This window comes from Microtus ochrogaster, unplaced genomic scaffold (assembly GCF_000317375.1).
Source record: "Microtus ochrogaster isolate Prairie Vole_2 unplaced genomic scaffold, MicOch1.0 UNK32, whole genome shotgun sequence".
Taxonomy (NCBI): domain Eukaryota; kingdom Metazoa; phylum Chordata; class Mammalia; order Rodentia; family Cricetidae; genus Microtus; species Microtus ochrogaster.
In genome coordinates, this window is record NW_004949130.1 from 620,164 (window position 1) to 636,421 (window position 16,258).

Consider the following 16,258-nt stretch of genomic DNA (forward strand, 5'->3'; position numbering starts at 1 on the left):
AGAAATTAAAATAATTATGCATGGCATTTAAAGAACTCATCAGTGGGCTGGGCTCCCGGCAGGAGCATTGTAAGAATTAACTGCGCTTTGCCACGGATGATGGTGATGGTGATGATGATGGTGATGATGATGGTGATAGACCATGTGGCGAGAGGCACAGAGTGGAGCCGGATAGTCTGGGATTGAATCCTCGGGCTCTCGTTGCTTGATTGTTTCACCTTGGGTGAGTGACTTGACCTTGCTTGGCTTTGGTGTCCTCACCTCTTGTCTGGCGGGTGCAGTGCCTATAGCATTTCCAAAGCTGGGCTAATGGTCTGAACGGGGCCCACTTGTCCACAGGAAACCTGATTGTAATTGACACGTTCTCCTGTGCAAACTGTTCTGACTATTTTTCTCTAGGATTTTGGAGTTATTGTCTCAGGAGCTGCATGATGTCATATTCATCTTTCCTTATGCCTCGGTTTCCCCGATGTTCAAGTCAGGATACAAGACCCACTGTGGAGGGTTGTTCTGCTCACTCTTGACTTAGAAAACACCTGAAGGGTGAAGGAAATGACTGTTGCTATGCCCTCTACCAGGCATCTACCTTCCTTTTGGGGCTGTAAAGTACTGTAGCTCAGTAACCCTGGCTGATTCCACAGGGCTCTGGGTTGGGAAATTGCAGGTTTGAGTGAAAGGAAAATCTAAGAACAGCTTGAGGGGCTTGTGGGGAATAGCTACTGACCCCCCACTGAGGGGTCCTGGATCATCATCTGCGGGAGACACGCGTACAAACTTCATACGGGCAGTGTGTGTTCCAGAGTGGAGCTGAACAGGAGCGGGTCTCTGTGTGCCGGGTGACGGAGCTTGGCTCACCATAGGGCGGAGATCTCTAGCAGGTGATCTGTCTGGAAATCTGGAAGCTGTTCTTATGGGCATAGGGATATACTGCAAAGTGTGTGTGTGTGTGTGTGTGTGTGTGTGTGTGTGTGTGTGTGTGTGTGTTGCTGCCATCCTGGAGTGTGGAGGAGGGATTGGAGACAGAGATGGTGAAGCCACTGTAGAGAGAAGCAGTGGTTCCTCTCTTATTCCAGCGCTCACTGTTTTCCCTCCTCACAGATACCGGCTCAGGCTCCTGACCCAGAGCATCCAGCTGGGAGGCCCACTGTGGGGAAGTTTAATAGGAATTTGTGATCCTAGAGCAGGCAGGCTGCGTCCCTACAGTCCTGCCATGAAGCCTGTTGGCTGTCACCTGCCCTCTTCCAGCTCCAGAGTCTGTCCTGTGAAAGGAACACGGCCAAGACTGGCCCTAGGGCTGCCCTGAAGCCTTCCTCACTTGAAACTGCTTCTGGGAGTGCCACACTGGCTGTTATTCTTAAGAAGTGGGCTTAGGGACAAGACAGTGAGTGTTGCTGGGCATCCGAGGCATGTCATAAGCAAGTGGCTAGACCCTTCACTCCCTAGGACATCCCCAGGAATCCTGGCTGGCCCTTCCCTACCCTCTGTGCCAAGCTTGCTTCTCTGGGAGACAGCATCCTCCGGGGGCAGGACTTCATGAGATACACCATCTTCTGTGGTTCTTCTGTCCCTCCATTTCCCTTTCTGAATCTCTCATCCCCATCCCACCTATCCATGTGGGAGCATCCCCACTGAACACCCCCAGGGTAGGTCAAGGGCATCCACAAACATCTGAGGAACAGGGTGAGCACTTAGGGCTGAGGATGCCCGAGGAGTGGACTCTGCTTCTAGCATCTGCCTTCCCGGAGTCTAGTCATAGTGTCCGGTTACCATGCAAGGCTGGCTTCCTTCTTGTATCTTTACATAGACTTTTTACCTGCCTAGGTCCCTTGTCATCCCCATGGAGCAGGACTTGGAGCAGGGAGAACTGGCAGGTCCTGAAACAGTCTCCATCTCCTACCTGCACATGTGCACGGAAATAAGCCTTGAATGCTTTTTCTTAGTGTGCAATTTGCTGTCTATTTTTAACTTGTACAGAAAGGGCCAAAACAGAAAAATCCCTGAGGAAGTCAGAGCGGATGGAGGTTGCAGGTTATCCAGTCACCCAAGGACCCGATGTAATTGCCGAAATGACATCTTTTGGCACAAGAGAGTCTCCCAGAGAAGGGCTTCCTCCTGCAACAGGCTGTGTGTGGCTTCTCTCTTCTGCCGCTGCTGCTCCTAATTCCTTTCCAGCCATGTCAGGAAGACTTGAGGAGGAAAAAAAAATCCCAGCATTAAAGACATGCTCTTTGTTTTTGCAATCTGTGACCCCAGCAATCTCTTTAGCAAGCCACGGTTCAGTGAACTGGCACACAGCAGCCGCTCGGCAGTGGAAAAATCATAAAACAGATGGAAGCTTTACATTTTTGTTTAGATTTTAAGAGCAGTTTTTATAACATCGCTTAAAACCATCCTGATGTATCGCACTGTTTACACTCAAAGCTTTGTAGCTAAGATGTTTACAGTACAGAGACTGTTTTAAGATATTTTATAGTTATGATATTTAGATAATTGGCCAAGAAAAAAGATAGTTTGTTAAGATTGTCGTGATGTTGGTAACCGTGAAGGAACTTATGAGTCTCAATAAATATGTCCAGTTCAGTGGAAAGTACAAACTCAGTTAAAACAAAACAACACAAGAGGGGAATATCTTTTCAGTGAAATCACTTCCTTTTCTTAATCAAAAGATGACAATCGGGGCCTTAGAACGCCCATCTGCATGGCACCATGCCGCAGCTCTTTTCTAGAAGCGATCTCCTTTTTCTCCCAAGGGATGCATGGTGCCCCTTCACTGCTCCACAAGGGTTCAGAACACCACCTTAGGACACGTCTGGCCAGTCCCACCCCCGTCTCTTTGTGCAGTGTGCAATATGCACAGATTCTTATTTTTTCTTTTTCAATGTTGAAGAACTTATGCAGAGCTAGGTTTTGGACCTCCCCCACTTTTTTTTTGGTCTTTAAACTGCCCCAAAATGGTATTAATCAAAAACAATAACTCCTTTTAACTTTCTAAAGTGCTCTGAAGCAAAGTATGGAATAATCTGTGTGTGGGCCACAAATGTGGAGAATGCAAACATTTCACAATAAACATCTTAAATGAAAGTCCCTGGCAAGATAGGCTGGAAGATAGGACATGCTGGGTTAATTAATGCATACTCATAAAAATAAACCTCACTTTTAAGATTCGACCAATAAAAATCATTAGCATATTTGGGTCGGATGACTTTGTGTATATGTTCAACTTCCCCATGGCACATTGTCCTCTTGAAGCCTAAGAACAGATTTCAACTTCAAGTCAGAACTCCCCTCCCATCGGCCCTTTGTGTTCCCGACACAGCGATAGGATGATTTATTCTGGTTTTATCTATAATACCTGCAATTGATCTACCGGCGATGGGATTAAATTTATCACTTTAGATGTATAAATCATAGTTAGATCACCCCAAAAAAATGTTTGGTTGCATAAAAATTCCTATTGTTTGCTGATGACACACAGTGTTTGCTTTTCATTATAATCAAATTACTAGCGTACATAATTTTCACCCCAAGATGCTTTTTTTGGGTTTTGCTCTCTTAAATTGAATCATCTCAGCCTATTCACAAATTCCATCTTTAAAAACCTTCTCTTTCTTGAAATCACATATTCAAACAAACATTGACACTGGGGTTGTGGACTGTGTACTGCTCTGGAGTTTTGCTGAATCGGGAATCATAGAAAATTTCTAAGTCTCCACGCAGTATGGAAGATCCTGGCTTTATGTCGTGCGCTTTGAAGACACCCAGCTCCACGGGCCTCTTCTATGAAGAGCAAGCCGTCAAATCTAACTCATCTTTAAAGGACTGAAATTAGAATTCATAAACTCTCCCGAAGTTGTAACTACCTAGACAGAGAAATTCCGCACCGCTAGTGCCACGTCTCAAATCCTTATGAAAATAAAAACAACCTGAGAAAAATTATTGAAGAGAAATAAAAAAAAATCTCCAGCCTGACTTTAATTTTATCCAACTTTATTGGCAGCTTACTTTGAGCAAATGTGTAATAAAGTTACCACGCAGAACAATGGAAAGAAATGAGGAAAAACGGTTTTCGTTGTTTTCTTATCCTGTTTGTGTTAATAAATACCAAGGAGTGGTAAATATCTGAATACATAATCCGGGCATCTGCAAGGCCAGGATTGGCAACAGGACTGCAGCCTCAGTAGCCATGCCATAATTGGTCAGTTCTGTAGGTGGTCAGGCACTGTCCTGTCCGTGCAGGGCTCCCCAGGGACTGCTGCCCTGTCCCTTTTGCTCTCCCTGACTCCCGTAGGGACAGATTTGTGCCCCTCCAAGCCCTTCTATGGTTATATCATTCCAACTGGCCTGGACAAGACAAGCAGCCACGGTTAAGGAGAGTGCTTTTCCTGGGGACATTTCCTGCAGCGTTTGCAAGCTGGAGGGTTGTGGGGATTGTAAACACTGACTCTCATACCCTCATTTTGTGCCAGAGACTCAACATTGCCTATTTTAGAGACTGTGTGTTTACGATACAAAACAAACTTCGGCGTGGAGTGTGTGTGTATATTTGTCCGAAGCCACACCTAGTGGTCCCTGGGGTGGGAGCATGTCCTTCCGACCAATAGCCAAGCTCTGTGTACTGACCTTCCCGTGCCGCCTCAGGTCACCAGGGCTGCACTTGGGTCCGGGGATGACTGCAGGAAGGTGTCTACTCTGAGAAGACCCCATCCACAGCTGGGCTGCTGACTGGGAGCCCTCCAAAGAATCCAAGGTCCCCCATTTAGCGTGCATATGTGGATGTGAGCACAAGTCCCTGGGGTTTTTGAGTGAGTTCTGACTTGTGGGTAGCTGAGGGGTGGGTAGGCGTTGTAAGCAGCCTTTTAACATGTGTATGTGTGAGTGTCTCTATGAGTATGTGCCTGCCGGTGAAGATGGCTGTGGAAGCCAGAAAAAGGCATCAGATCCTCCGGAGCTGCAGTGACAGGGGACAGTGAGCCACGTGATGCGAATGGCAGGAATGAAAGCGGGTCCCCTGGGAAAGCAGCAAGTGTCCTTAGCTGCCGAGCCATCCCTCTGGCCACTGAACAGACTTTTAGATATGTTATGTGGGAGACAGGCCAGCTGCGATTTGAATATGGTTGCGTGTGTCCCACAGGGGTCACGTGTTAGGAACTTGGTACTCTGTTATAGTAATACTGAGAGGCGATGGAACCTTTAAGAGGCGAGGCTTGCAGGGTGCTACCCTTGGAAGAGATGGAGATAAGCTCCCTTGGAAGTCTGAGCTCCTGGGATAGGAGTGGTTATAGGAGTAAGCCTACAGGGTGGAGATATGTCTCAGTTGTAGAATGCTTGTTGACCACATGCAAGGCCTTGGGCTCAATCGCTCCCACTGCAAGTACAAATAATGGTAATAATAGCAACAAATGAATGAATAAGAAATAAAAATAGTTCCAGTCCAGACTACATGAGACGCTCTCATAAAACCAAAGCAAACTAAAGGAAGAAAGCTTGGCCCTGTAAAATGCTCTCTTGTGATCCATTTGGGTACCGTTCCCTCTCGAGTGTTCTTGCCACTTGCCGTGAGGTCCTCTCCAGACCTGAGCAAATGCTAGTCTCCAGAATCTTCAGAATGATGAGCTAGATCACACCTGAGGTAGTTTGAATGTATTTGACCTCCAAAGCTCATAGGGAGAGGCTCTTTCGGGAGGTGTGGCCTCATTGAAGTAGGCGTGGCCTCGTTGAAGGAAGTGTGTCACTATGAGGTTAGGCTTTGAGGTGTCTCTTGCTTAAGCTTAGATGCAGCCAGCACCATGCCTGCCTGCAGGCTACCATGCTCCCTGCCATGATGAGAATTAACTGTACCTCTGAACTGTTAGCAGGCCACCACAACTGAATGTTTTCCTTTAGAGGAGTTGCCATGATCATGGTAGACACCATAGGAAATTCACAGCAATAGAAACCCTAAGATATACCTCTTTTCTTTAACGGTAGCTGACCTCATTTATTGTGTTATAGTAAACTATCTATCCTTGGAGAAGCTAGGCTGCTTTGGATAAGATGCAAGCTTCTGCAGCCCCTGAAATTTCAGTCACTGAATTCTGGGCTGCATGTCGGGAAACAGCAAGAGGCTGGCCACCCCACGTGCACTAGAATGATACTGGCTTCAGTATTTTTAAGGTAACAGATTGAAGTGAGAGTTGGGATGACCACAAGTAGGAAAGGTTGGTGGAAATGGGCCAGAGCCTTATTGTGAGCTTCAGAGGACACAGTCAAAGTATTGTAGAGGCGACTCTAGGGTGGGGTACTTCCAATTAGGTCACAAGGGCATTATCACCATCCACCCAGACTTCATGCTGGCATCTCCATGTGCCTGTTTCTTCCCTCCCTCCTGGGTACTAGTGGTGGACCTTGTACTTTGGGTGTTGTTGGCTTTGCCTGTCCATCATTGTGTCAGCGCTGAGCCTGGAAGCTGAGCACTGGAGGCCATTACTGTGTGAGTTGCCTGCTGGCTTAGGACAAAGTGAGGAAGGCATTTGTTCTCCAAGGATGGGCCCATGGGAGTCTTGGGAATTCTTCCCCCGGCCCCCGCTAGAAGCTCTCTGGACACTCTTGAATTCAGTTATGCTATTGAGCAGTTAGGAAACTCAAGGCAAGGAGAAGGTATGGATTCCCGATCTCAGATGGTAAATTATGTCCAGCTAGGCGATGATCAAGTGTCCTGGTTCCTTAGCCCTGTGGCCTGTCACTGCTCATGTAAATGAGACTCTACCAGTCAACATTCAGTGTGTGACACTAGCTAGATGAACCATTCTAGAACACCTCCTAGGTTATCTTTTTGTCTGAGAATATCGACAGCAATAGTAGCTGTTGTTTGTGTCCTGGGCCCATTATTGTTTTTAGTGAACTGATTCTCTCAGTCTAAGTCATTCTTATAACCATCACCCCATCTTACAGAGGAGGAAATGGGCTAAGAGAGGCTATTGAGCAGTCAAGGTCCACAGTCAGTGGTACGGGAGGATTTAATGCTTGACCACTTACCTAGTATTGGTGCTTGCTTCTTCCCTTCCTGGCTGTTTCTCCACTGCCTACTGTCTCCATGTTCCTCTCTGGATATATTCCTGCCTGTTTACTTACATAGTTGGGAGCAGCATATGGACTATTGTTTATGGCAATTCTATATCAAATGAAACAGACTGGTTTCGGGAATTCCATCGGTCAGTCTGAGAGAACCTTAATTAGTCCTTGGTGCAGGCTTGAGTAGATGCCCCCACAGGGTGAAAGTAGTATGCAAATGACCTTTGAGAACATGGCTGCTGCATCACTAGGCGTGGTCCCATAGCCTGCATGTGGCCATGCCTCCCTGTGCCCTATCTTGGACAGAGAACTCAGAATAGGTCTGGGCTGTGACTTGTGAGAACTCACAAGTACACTATGCCGAACTAAATCATGTGATGTGAAATTTCCTGCATGTAAAAGTTTGTTTCTTCAGTGAACTGGTTTGAGACTCCTCAGGAGAGCAGCGCAGGTGTTTGGTCCAAGAAGAAAGACACTCTCTATAGAGACAGCTCTGGCGGTGGCTCTCTCCCATTCTCTCATTCTCAGGAGCACGTCTCTCCTTCTCCTCTTCCCTTTGAAGTCTCTCCTTCCATCTAAGGTCCTGTCATGTTCATGTTTGCTCCATGTGCTGTTTCTATGTCGTGCTCTTCCTCCCACGGTGAAGCCCCTCCCTACAGGGAATTTAGGTGTCAGCTTTAGTTTTAAGACTGGTTACTTCAGCCTTCTTTCACTTCTTTCTTAACATGATACAAACGTGGGCTACACTTTCTTGGTCAAGATAAAACAGAAGGAATGGGGACCGCGCTATGGTTCTGCAGTGAGGGATTCACCAGGTCCTTGTTTTTATCCTGGAAGCTGGTTTCTCATAGCATCTTCCAGCCAGGCTTATGGGAGAGTTTCGGGTGTTTCTTCTTCCCAGTATGCATAGAGGGCAGAGGCTAATTACCTGCCACTGACCGAGCAAGGGTGACAGTGAGGACAGTAAGCTCAGGAAATCTCTGGTCTCCCTCAGTGCCATGGCTGGAGGCAACACGGGCCTGGCTTCCAGCATAAACACATCATTGGCAGGGTTGCAAACAAAGGCGTAGTGGTGAGTTGGAGTCGAAAGACTGTTTTTGTGGGAAGACTAGAGAATGTCTCATTGAAGCTCCCCGAAATCTGTGCCGTGTTGCTTGGGCCCAATAGAGATCAATAGCCATGCTTGATGGTGACACCATGTTTTCAATGCGTGACTCCTTCCACCCCCACGCTACTAAGACCACTGTCACAAAGTGAGTGTCACCAAACGTCATGAAGGCTCCAGTGCCAGTAGTTCACAAACTACCTTCCACAGTAATGCAAGGGTTCCAAGGAGAAGCTTTCGAAGCCAAGAGAAGGGGACAAAGAAACAAGGTCCCTCTTGTGGACTTTTGCAGAGTTAAGTATTCCCTCATCAGCTCCTTGTAGAAAGAGCTCTGCCACTAGATCATTCTGAGAACCCACAAATATAGATCAAGTTCTTGGTTCCACAAGCAGGAAACCAGGTTTGGCCTTAGAGTGAAGAATCACACGTGTTGGCTCTGTATAGCCAGGTTAGAGCAGTGCCTTTGGTCACATCAGTGAGACTGGGATAGAAGAAATGAAATACAAACGTAAATGGAAGGTCCTTGTCCTGGTGCCTTGCTTCAGGTAGCCTGGAACATACAGGATTTTGGAGAGAGGGATGCACCATGGGTAGGAGACTCAAAGTTCCCATAACAGAGCTACTTGGCAATGGCCAACAATGCTGACCAGTAGTTGAGCAGCTGCTTCATGTAGAGCCTGAGCTTAGAGCTCTTAGATATGTTATCTCCACTCTATATTTAATTTTATCAAAGCCAGAGATTGGAGCCAGAAACTAGTATGTGCTGAGCAGGAGCTTTAGTTCTCAGTGACACTCCAGCCCTATTATCTCTGTTTCACCAGTAGAGACATGGAGATGGCAATGAGACTGTGATATTCATGCTGGAGCTTGCTGGACTGTGTGCTGGGACCAGTGCTCCCACCCTCCTAACCAGGAATAGGAAGATGCCTTCTTGTGTCTAGGGAGATTTCCTGGGAGTATACTGAGTTAAGAAGTTCATCACTAGAAGCACCTTATGGGAGGCTTAGATGAATAGGACTATTTTATTTTTTGTCTTCTTTCTTATCCATACACCATGATCTGTAGAGAATCCTATTGGGTGAAACCCAACTCCTGACAGGGACTCACGCAGAGGCTATGCTTGTCATATTTTCTCTCGTGTTCCACATCAGTTCTTTGGGTGGGCATGATAGAGGCATCTGTGCATATATTTATTTATTAAAAGCCTATTGATAAGGCTCTCACTTTGCCTACCATACACAAGATCCTGAATTCCATCCCTAGCACTGAGAACAACAATAATAAAAGAATCTGTAGATCTAGTAATACTCCTAGATTCCTTCGTAAGTCATTTCTTAATTTGTATATGCATTTACTCATTAATCCATACACTTACTAATTTTTAATTCCTTCCATCATTATTCTAGCTCACTCTTCGTTCATTTGTTCATGTCTTCAGGTATTGGTTTACTTACGTATTTAGTCACATGAGCACTGTGGGGCCATTCTTTTGTCCGTTCCTTTATTCATTCATTCATTTAATGAATCATCCACTTTGAAATGAATTACAGCCTCTGGCTTTGTGTAATAATTAAAGTAGGGTAGATTCTGGATGGGGTGCACACGAAGTTGCATAGATAGTGCCAGGACTTGAGAGATACCTTTTGGCCCATGATAAGTAAAACTTAAATTTATCTACTGTGATATAGAAATTGAATGTCCTCCCCCAGTTCTTCAACTGTGTGGAACTATAGTCCTGTTTGAGCCTCTCCAACAGGCCGTCTTGTGTAGTCTGGGGCCATCTTTCGGTTGTTGTAGAAGTGGAGAACTATCTGGGTCTCTCTGCCCACCAGGAAAGCAATCTGTGGTTGTGGTAAGTGGAAAGGAATGCACGTAGACAGTCACACGAGGGCCCCCACACAGAGGGGCAAGAGTCACAGCGAAATGCATAGTGGGGGAAAAAGTATCACCATGGGCCAAGGGGGATTGGGGATCTTCATCTTCCCTGCTGGCAGAAACTTCCATCCAGTTGTTTTGAAATTCAGGGACATGGGAATAGAGGTCATGTAGAAGGAATACCACCATGCCTCTTTCCCCAGCTGAGATAGGCATTTGAAAGCTCAAGGACTAAAGGTGAAGTTAAATTTCTAGTGATAGTAATAATGACGGCCAGGCAGGCTGAGAGTGAGGGCATTTTATGCTGGGACACAATATAACTGGAGTAGGGCCTTCATCCTCCAGGACACGAAAGAGGACTGGAGAGATCTTAAGCGTCGAGTCCTGCGTTCTCACCGTATCCACTCCTTTCATGTTGCCGTTGAACATAATACTCGACAGAAACAACTTAAAAAATGAGAGATTTATTTTTGGCTCACAGTTTTAAAAGGGTTTCGGTCCATCATGATGAGGAAGGCTTGATGGACAGATAAGTTCATGGCAGGGGCAGTAGGCACAAAGACTGTTCATATCATGGCAGACCAGGGAGCAGAGGAAACAGAAACCTGGGGCCATTTAACCTTCAAAGCCTTTCTTCACAATGACTGGCCACCAGCTAGGCCCTACCTCCTAAAGCTCCTTCCATAACCTTCAAAAAGAGTGCCACCAGCCAGGGACCAAGCACACAAAACAGCAACTTCTGGAGGATATTTTGGATTCAATATTTCATCTCACATGAACTTTCCTTGCTCTGGGTGACTCCCATACACTCACGAGCTCTTCTTGCTTACAGAGAGGCTCTCAGGAATCTTTGGATAAGTATTACACCAACCAATGACTGTCACACATGGCATGAGGCTCCTCTTGGTTCCAGATGATGTCTTTGTCCTCAACCACTCTGTGAATGATGCCATTCCCTGCATGAAGGTTGTGGGTACTCAGCTGGAAAGCACTGCGGTCCACCCTAGATTGTAGTTGACTCCCATAGTGCACTCAGGCATCCAAACCCTCAGAAGTCTAGATGGCTTATTTTACCTGTGATTCAGAACTCCACCCACCTTGAATCTCAACTCATGACCAATGGGAAGAGTTCTTACTGCATGCTGGTTCCCGAGGTAACCAGTGCACACAATTGAGAAGGACCAGAGGAAGAAGCATGCATAGCACTCCATCCACCACAGCCCCCACCCCGGCCCTCAACATCCCAGCCTTGGTTCGGTCTGTTACTTGAGCTGCTTGGTTTAAAATACACAGCTATAAACACTCAGGACAACCAGCCGTATATGGCCGGATGTAATATTAATTTCTTTCCTGGTTTGTCTGTGAAAGAGTCAACCATATAAATCACTGTAAGCCATGAAGACAGAAAGGGAAATCACATCTTCATATGGACGAGTATAGCATGTTACCTTTTGACTCCAAGTAGCATCATGCACGGTCAACTCAAAGTCTTTGTGTGAGACTTGATTTTGGCTAGGTGAGGCAGGTAGAAGCCCCCTTTCCATATTGGAGCAGAGCCTTGGATTTATCTACGGCGTATCCCTGGCGAGCCTGGTATCTGCCGGACAGTGTCCCCGCAATGCCATTTTTCACGACTTGTTTAATTAACAACCATTTTTGACCTCGGCTTGTTATGAAAGTGTTGCTATTCTCTTCTGCTAAATTATGTCTAATGAACATATTTGCATGTTATCAGATATAGCAATATATCATTTCAAATTTGAGCGTTTAAGCCTACATCACTCAAAACAGCTTTTGTGGATTAGTAAGCAGGTGAAATCAAAAATCTCATTTCATATCTGACATTAATAACTTTCGGGGGAGTGAGCATTGACATTCATGTCTGGACCAGAATCGAGCCCAATGTCCTAGAAATACAAGGGCAACACACAAACCTACTCACCAGATAGGAAAATAAATCACACATAATGCAGAATTTCTACCTTACATGTTAATTAATGTGTGCAATCAATTACTGATGTTACAATATGAGAAAGAAACTGGTGGGGAAAGGGGTAATAAAAAATACCTATAGATTTATCTGCTTCTTTTTTCTATTTAAACAAATAGTCTTCAAGCCCGTGAATGCTGTGTTGAGGCATGCTTGGAATAATAAGCATCATAAAATCTAATCAGATTTATAAGAGGAATTGATTGTTGTGGCAGGAGGAGAGGGTGGAAAATAAGCTGAAATTTAAGTGTTAATTTTTATGCTAATCCACAGTGGCTTCATATGAAGCAATTTTGTTCTGTGCCACAAATATAAAATTGTCCCTTGCAGAGAAATGTCAGCTTGCTAGACCTGAAAGCAGTAATTTATTAGGTATGTTTCTATTAGTATGTGTCACAGTTGTTAGCAGGCTATACACACAATGGCGCTTCATACTTATCCTCTAAGTCTGAGAATGTTTCAGCTCAGTGGCTGGAACGTGGGGCATTAATGCATTATCATATGCGGGGTGGTCTGTGCCCTGTGGACAAAAGGCTATTTAATACAATTTAATGTCATTCTGAGAAGAAGTGGAAAAATAAAGACGGGGAATAAAATGGCATCTGTGAGTTTCACAGGGCACTCATGCACAAACCCTCAGTTTAAGAGGTATGACATTTCTGCCAAGAAAAAGAATAAAAACTGGGGCATTTTTTTTTTTATAACCTGTTCCCCACTGCAGTATTTCCTAAATGCTATTAAGTGATCGATTTACACGGCCACATGATGATGTCACCCATAAGAAGGGGAATGCAGATGACAGCAAAATACTCCTGACAGTGACCTTGTTTCTGAATCCCTGGAACCCTGTCAGCTTTGCTTCCAGTATATGGTTTCAAAGAATGTACTTTTTTGGACAATATCTAGTTACTGGGTAGTGAATTAATAGAGTTAAGGGTTCTGATGCAATTCACATATAGGTCAATTACATGCGCCAACATCTGCTCTGTCACGATCATTTGCATATAGCATTCATATGTTAATGATGCCTCTTTTTACTCAAGTAATATATTTTAAAAACAAGATTTGCATATCAGTTTGGATCAGTATATTACAAGCAATTTATCATTTTCTCCTTCTTGTTATGATTTGAAGAACAATATCTTGAATGATGGCTGCTATATTTGAGCACGGCTCTGATTTATACAAGGAGCCCCTCGGTGGGAAAGCTTCCATTCTAAAGCTGCTTAAAGCCTTATAAATCAATAATGACACAGATGGACTGCTGATAATCTATTTAGAATGCCTGATAGCAAATATTGCCGTACAGACGATTAGAGGGGTAACCATTTTAGCAGAGTCCTGCCTGCCTCTACGAACGGCAAGTTTGCACAGCAGCGACGAAAAAGAAGTGCCTGTACCCTGACTTGGGATCAGACCTTCTCCTCGCAGGGTCTGGCTCCGCGGAGGGGGAGACCTGGGGAGAAGAACAAAAGGCACTTCCCGTTCCTGCCAATATAATCATATCAGTCCCTGTTTCTTTAACAAAACAGGACCTCTTAATGGAATTGTGTCTTCAGGTGTAAATAGCTTTAAAAGCCGCTTCTCGGGTCCTCTCTGCCCCGATACAGCGCAAGGAGTGAGAAAATAAAGTGGAGGTTGTCAAAAGTGGCAGCTGTTCGGAATCCTGATAAATATAAGCTCTTATTGATCTGATGGAAATAAAGGATCCCAGTGCTAGGCAGTATTTAGCTTCTTGTCTACGGCGCGTCACCGGTGGCCTTGCGTGGGGATAGATTTCCATTCTCATACTCTGGGTTTGATTTCATCTTTAACCTTTGCAGCCGAGTTTCCTTGACCTCAGAGTGTGGCTGTGATTTCCTGAATTTGTTACATTTTGCTTTACATGGTTTCTTTCTCTATCTCCTTTTCTGTTTGTGACAGGGAGCGCGGGGACACCTTTCCGGCCATCTTTCAGCGCCTGGATCCGGTGCGTCTTTTCTGGGGATATATTCTTACTAGACTGACAGTCCTTAAGTCAAGCATGCAGTGAGGGTGTTAAGGTAAGTCTCACCCTGTTAAAGCTGTCTGCCCACCCAGGCAGCCCTCACTTCTTCCTGCTTTGCCCTGTTGGCTTCACACAAATCCAATTCAAGCTAACCACTCTGCACCCCAGCCAAGTCTCCAGGGACACAAGTAGAGGCGCCTGCACCCACCCAGCAAACCCGGGGCTGTGGCTCCTGGGGACCGGCGTGCCTTTGTGGTTTGGGTGGTGGTGGTTTGAAACAAAAGGATTCCGAAGAACAATGTTCTATTTTCTCGCGGTGCTTCACCCCAGTGTTGTGTTTTCCAGCCCGTGGCTTAATTCCTTTCTGGAATTTTCTTCTGGGGTAGAGATGAAGCTCTAGCTCGAAATCCCGAAGAGCTGTGCGAGTTTTCTGGTTCCAAGAAAAGTGCTGCTGTTATTTTGAGTAGTTTTGATACAACCAAATCAAAGTGAAGATTCGAAATGGCTTTTCTGGAAGCTGAAGTCATAAATTATTCTGTACCGCGATTCTTTCCAATAGCGAAACCCGTACCTCTTTGCCTGACACTGCAGGGAGGGAAAGTGAAAGTTAAAACTAAAATGAAACATTTAAATCTTGGCTGTTGAGGAAAGCGCAGATAGACATCAAGGCCAGTCAATAGAGACTCCTACCAATTAGACTTGCACGGATATCATCCCATATTGGCTTATTAGCAATTGCTTGGGTTCAGGGTTCCGGGATTAAGAATGTGAAAGGCCAGGCCGGAAGAATACAAGGAATTAGCAATCTATGAAAAGCCAGGTCTGGGGGGCTCCCTCATATGCGGGGACGGGTGGATGGTGGCATCAAGGCCCTGTGATTCTTGCCGGAGGAAAATGTCTACAGTGAGAAGGTTGGAAGTTTTCCCTGGTTTACCCCGTTATTTGAGTCGGAAAGTGTTGATTTCACACCGCGCTGAGTGTTTTCCCGCAGCTTCTTAGTGGGTGTATTCTATGCTCAGAAAAAGGAGCAGTTAACGAAAGCAGTAGTGGGGGCCATCAACGGCCTGGCAGGCCTGTGACTTTGCAGATCCCAAGGTGCCCTCTAGGAGTGGTGGTGGTAGGGGGGAGGTGGGAAGCTCGGGAGCTCCAGTTTAGAGACTGCAGACGGAGCTTCTGGCTTGGTCCCTCCTCGGCATATCGCAGGCGGGAACAATTTTTGGTTCCTTTGCTTCTGGGTTGGGAAAACAAGCCCGTGGTTGCCAGTAAGGTTTGGAATCTGCCTGCCAGATAAGGGAATGTCTGTGAAGACTATTTTCCCTCTTGGGAGGCAAAACACAGATGGGGGAGTTCGGAGTCTTACAGCATTCAGCTGCTACATTGATGGGAGAAATTCTGCAGTGTGGATGCTCATGATATTCGAAGGCCAGGTTTAGCATAGCTGCCCAGGGCCTCTGCTAGGGAGTTGGTAGTGCTGGCTGTTGAGCGAGCAAGGGCATTGGCTTGTTTTGGAACATCCCATACTCTGGACTTCTTAAGGTGGGAGAAGAAGCACAGTAACCATGCTGGCTACTTCTGCCTTTGGCATGGGGTGGACTGGGAAGCAAGAATGAACAAGAGTTCCTCTCCACCCCCCAACTTCAAACGGACAAGGAAGGAATGTCATAGGCTTCCCCGTGGGAAACACACACCAACCCTACCTCGGCCAGCTTGCACACTGTAGAGCTTACGGGGTTTCCCAGCACTAAGACACATATTTTGCAGCGAGTCACTGGGCTAAACTTTGGGCTTCCTGGAACATAATGGACAATCATTATTATCTCTGCTCATACGCAGAAGACATACATGTTCAATAACCTCAGGGAAGCCTGAAGCTGTGGACCCCACCAAAACCAATACTCAGTCTGCCTTTCCTACATGTATGTGCCTGTGAGTTTAGTTTATAAATTTGACATAGAAAAAGAATGACAATAGTAACTGAAATGAAGATAGAACAATGCTAGCAGTGTATGTTCATGAATGCAGGGGACAGAGGTATGTGTGGTCTAAGGGGTAGCCTTTAAGCAGGCATGGGAATATTTTTCTGGATGGGAAATGTACACTTTTTGATGACTTGGGGAGGGGGTGTAGAGTAAGATGAAAACTTTAGTTCCAAGAACAAATTCTTTTTCTTCTTTTTTTTAAAAAAGAGATTTTATTTTATTAATTATGTTTAGGTCTCTCTCTCTCTCTCTCTCTCTCTCTCTCTCTCTCT

The 16,258-nt window shown here is 45.6% G+C and overlaps 1 protein-coding gene across 6 annotated transcripts in view; it reads left to right on the top strand.

Moving 5' to 3' along the window:
- The window catches only part of Znf536 (zinc finger protein 536), a 453,184-nt gene that overhangs the window by 112,407 nt on the left and 324,519 nt on the right, over positions 1-16,258 (top strand). For all 6 annotated transcript variants that reach the window (XM_026789909.1, XM_026789911.1, XM_013354210.2 and 3 more), the window contains exon 3: positions 13,944-14,062. The gene's annotated coding sequence lies outside the window, so the exon portion shown is untranslated. The remainder of the gene's footprint in view (positions 1-13,943; positions 14,063-16,258) is intronic.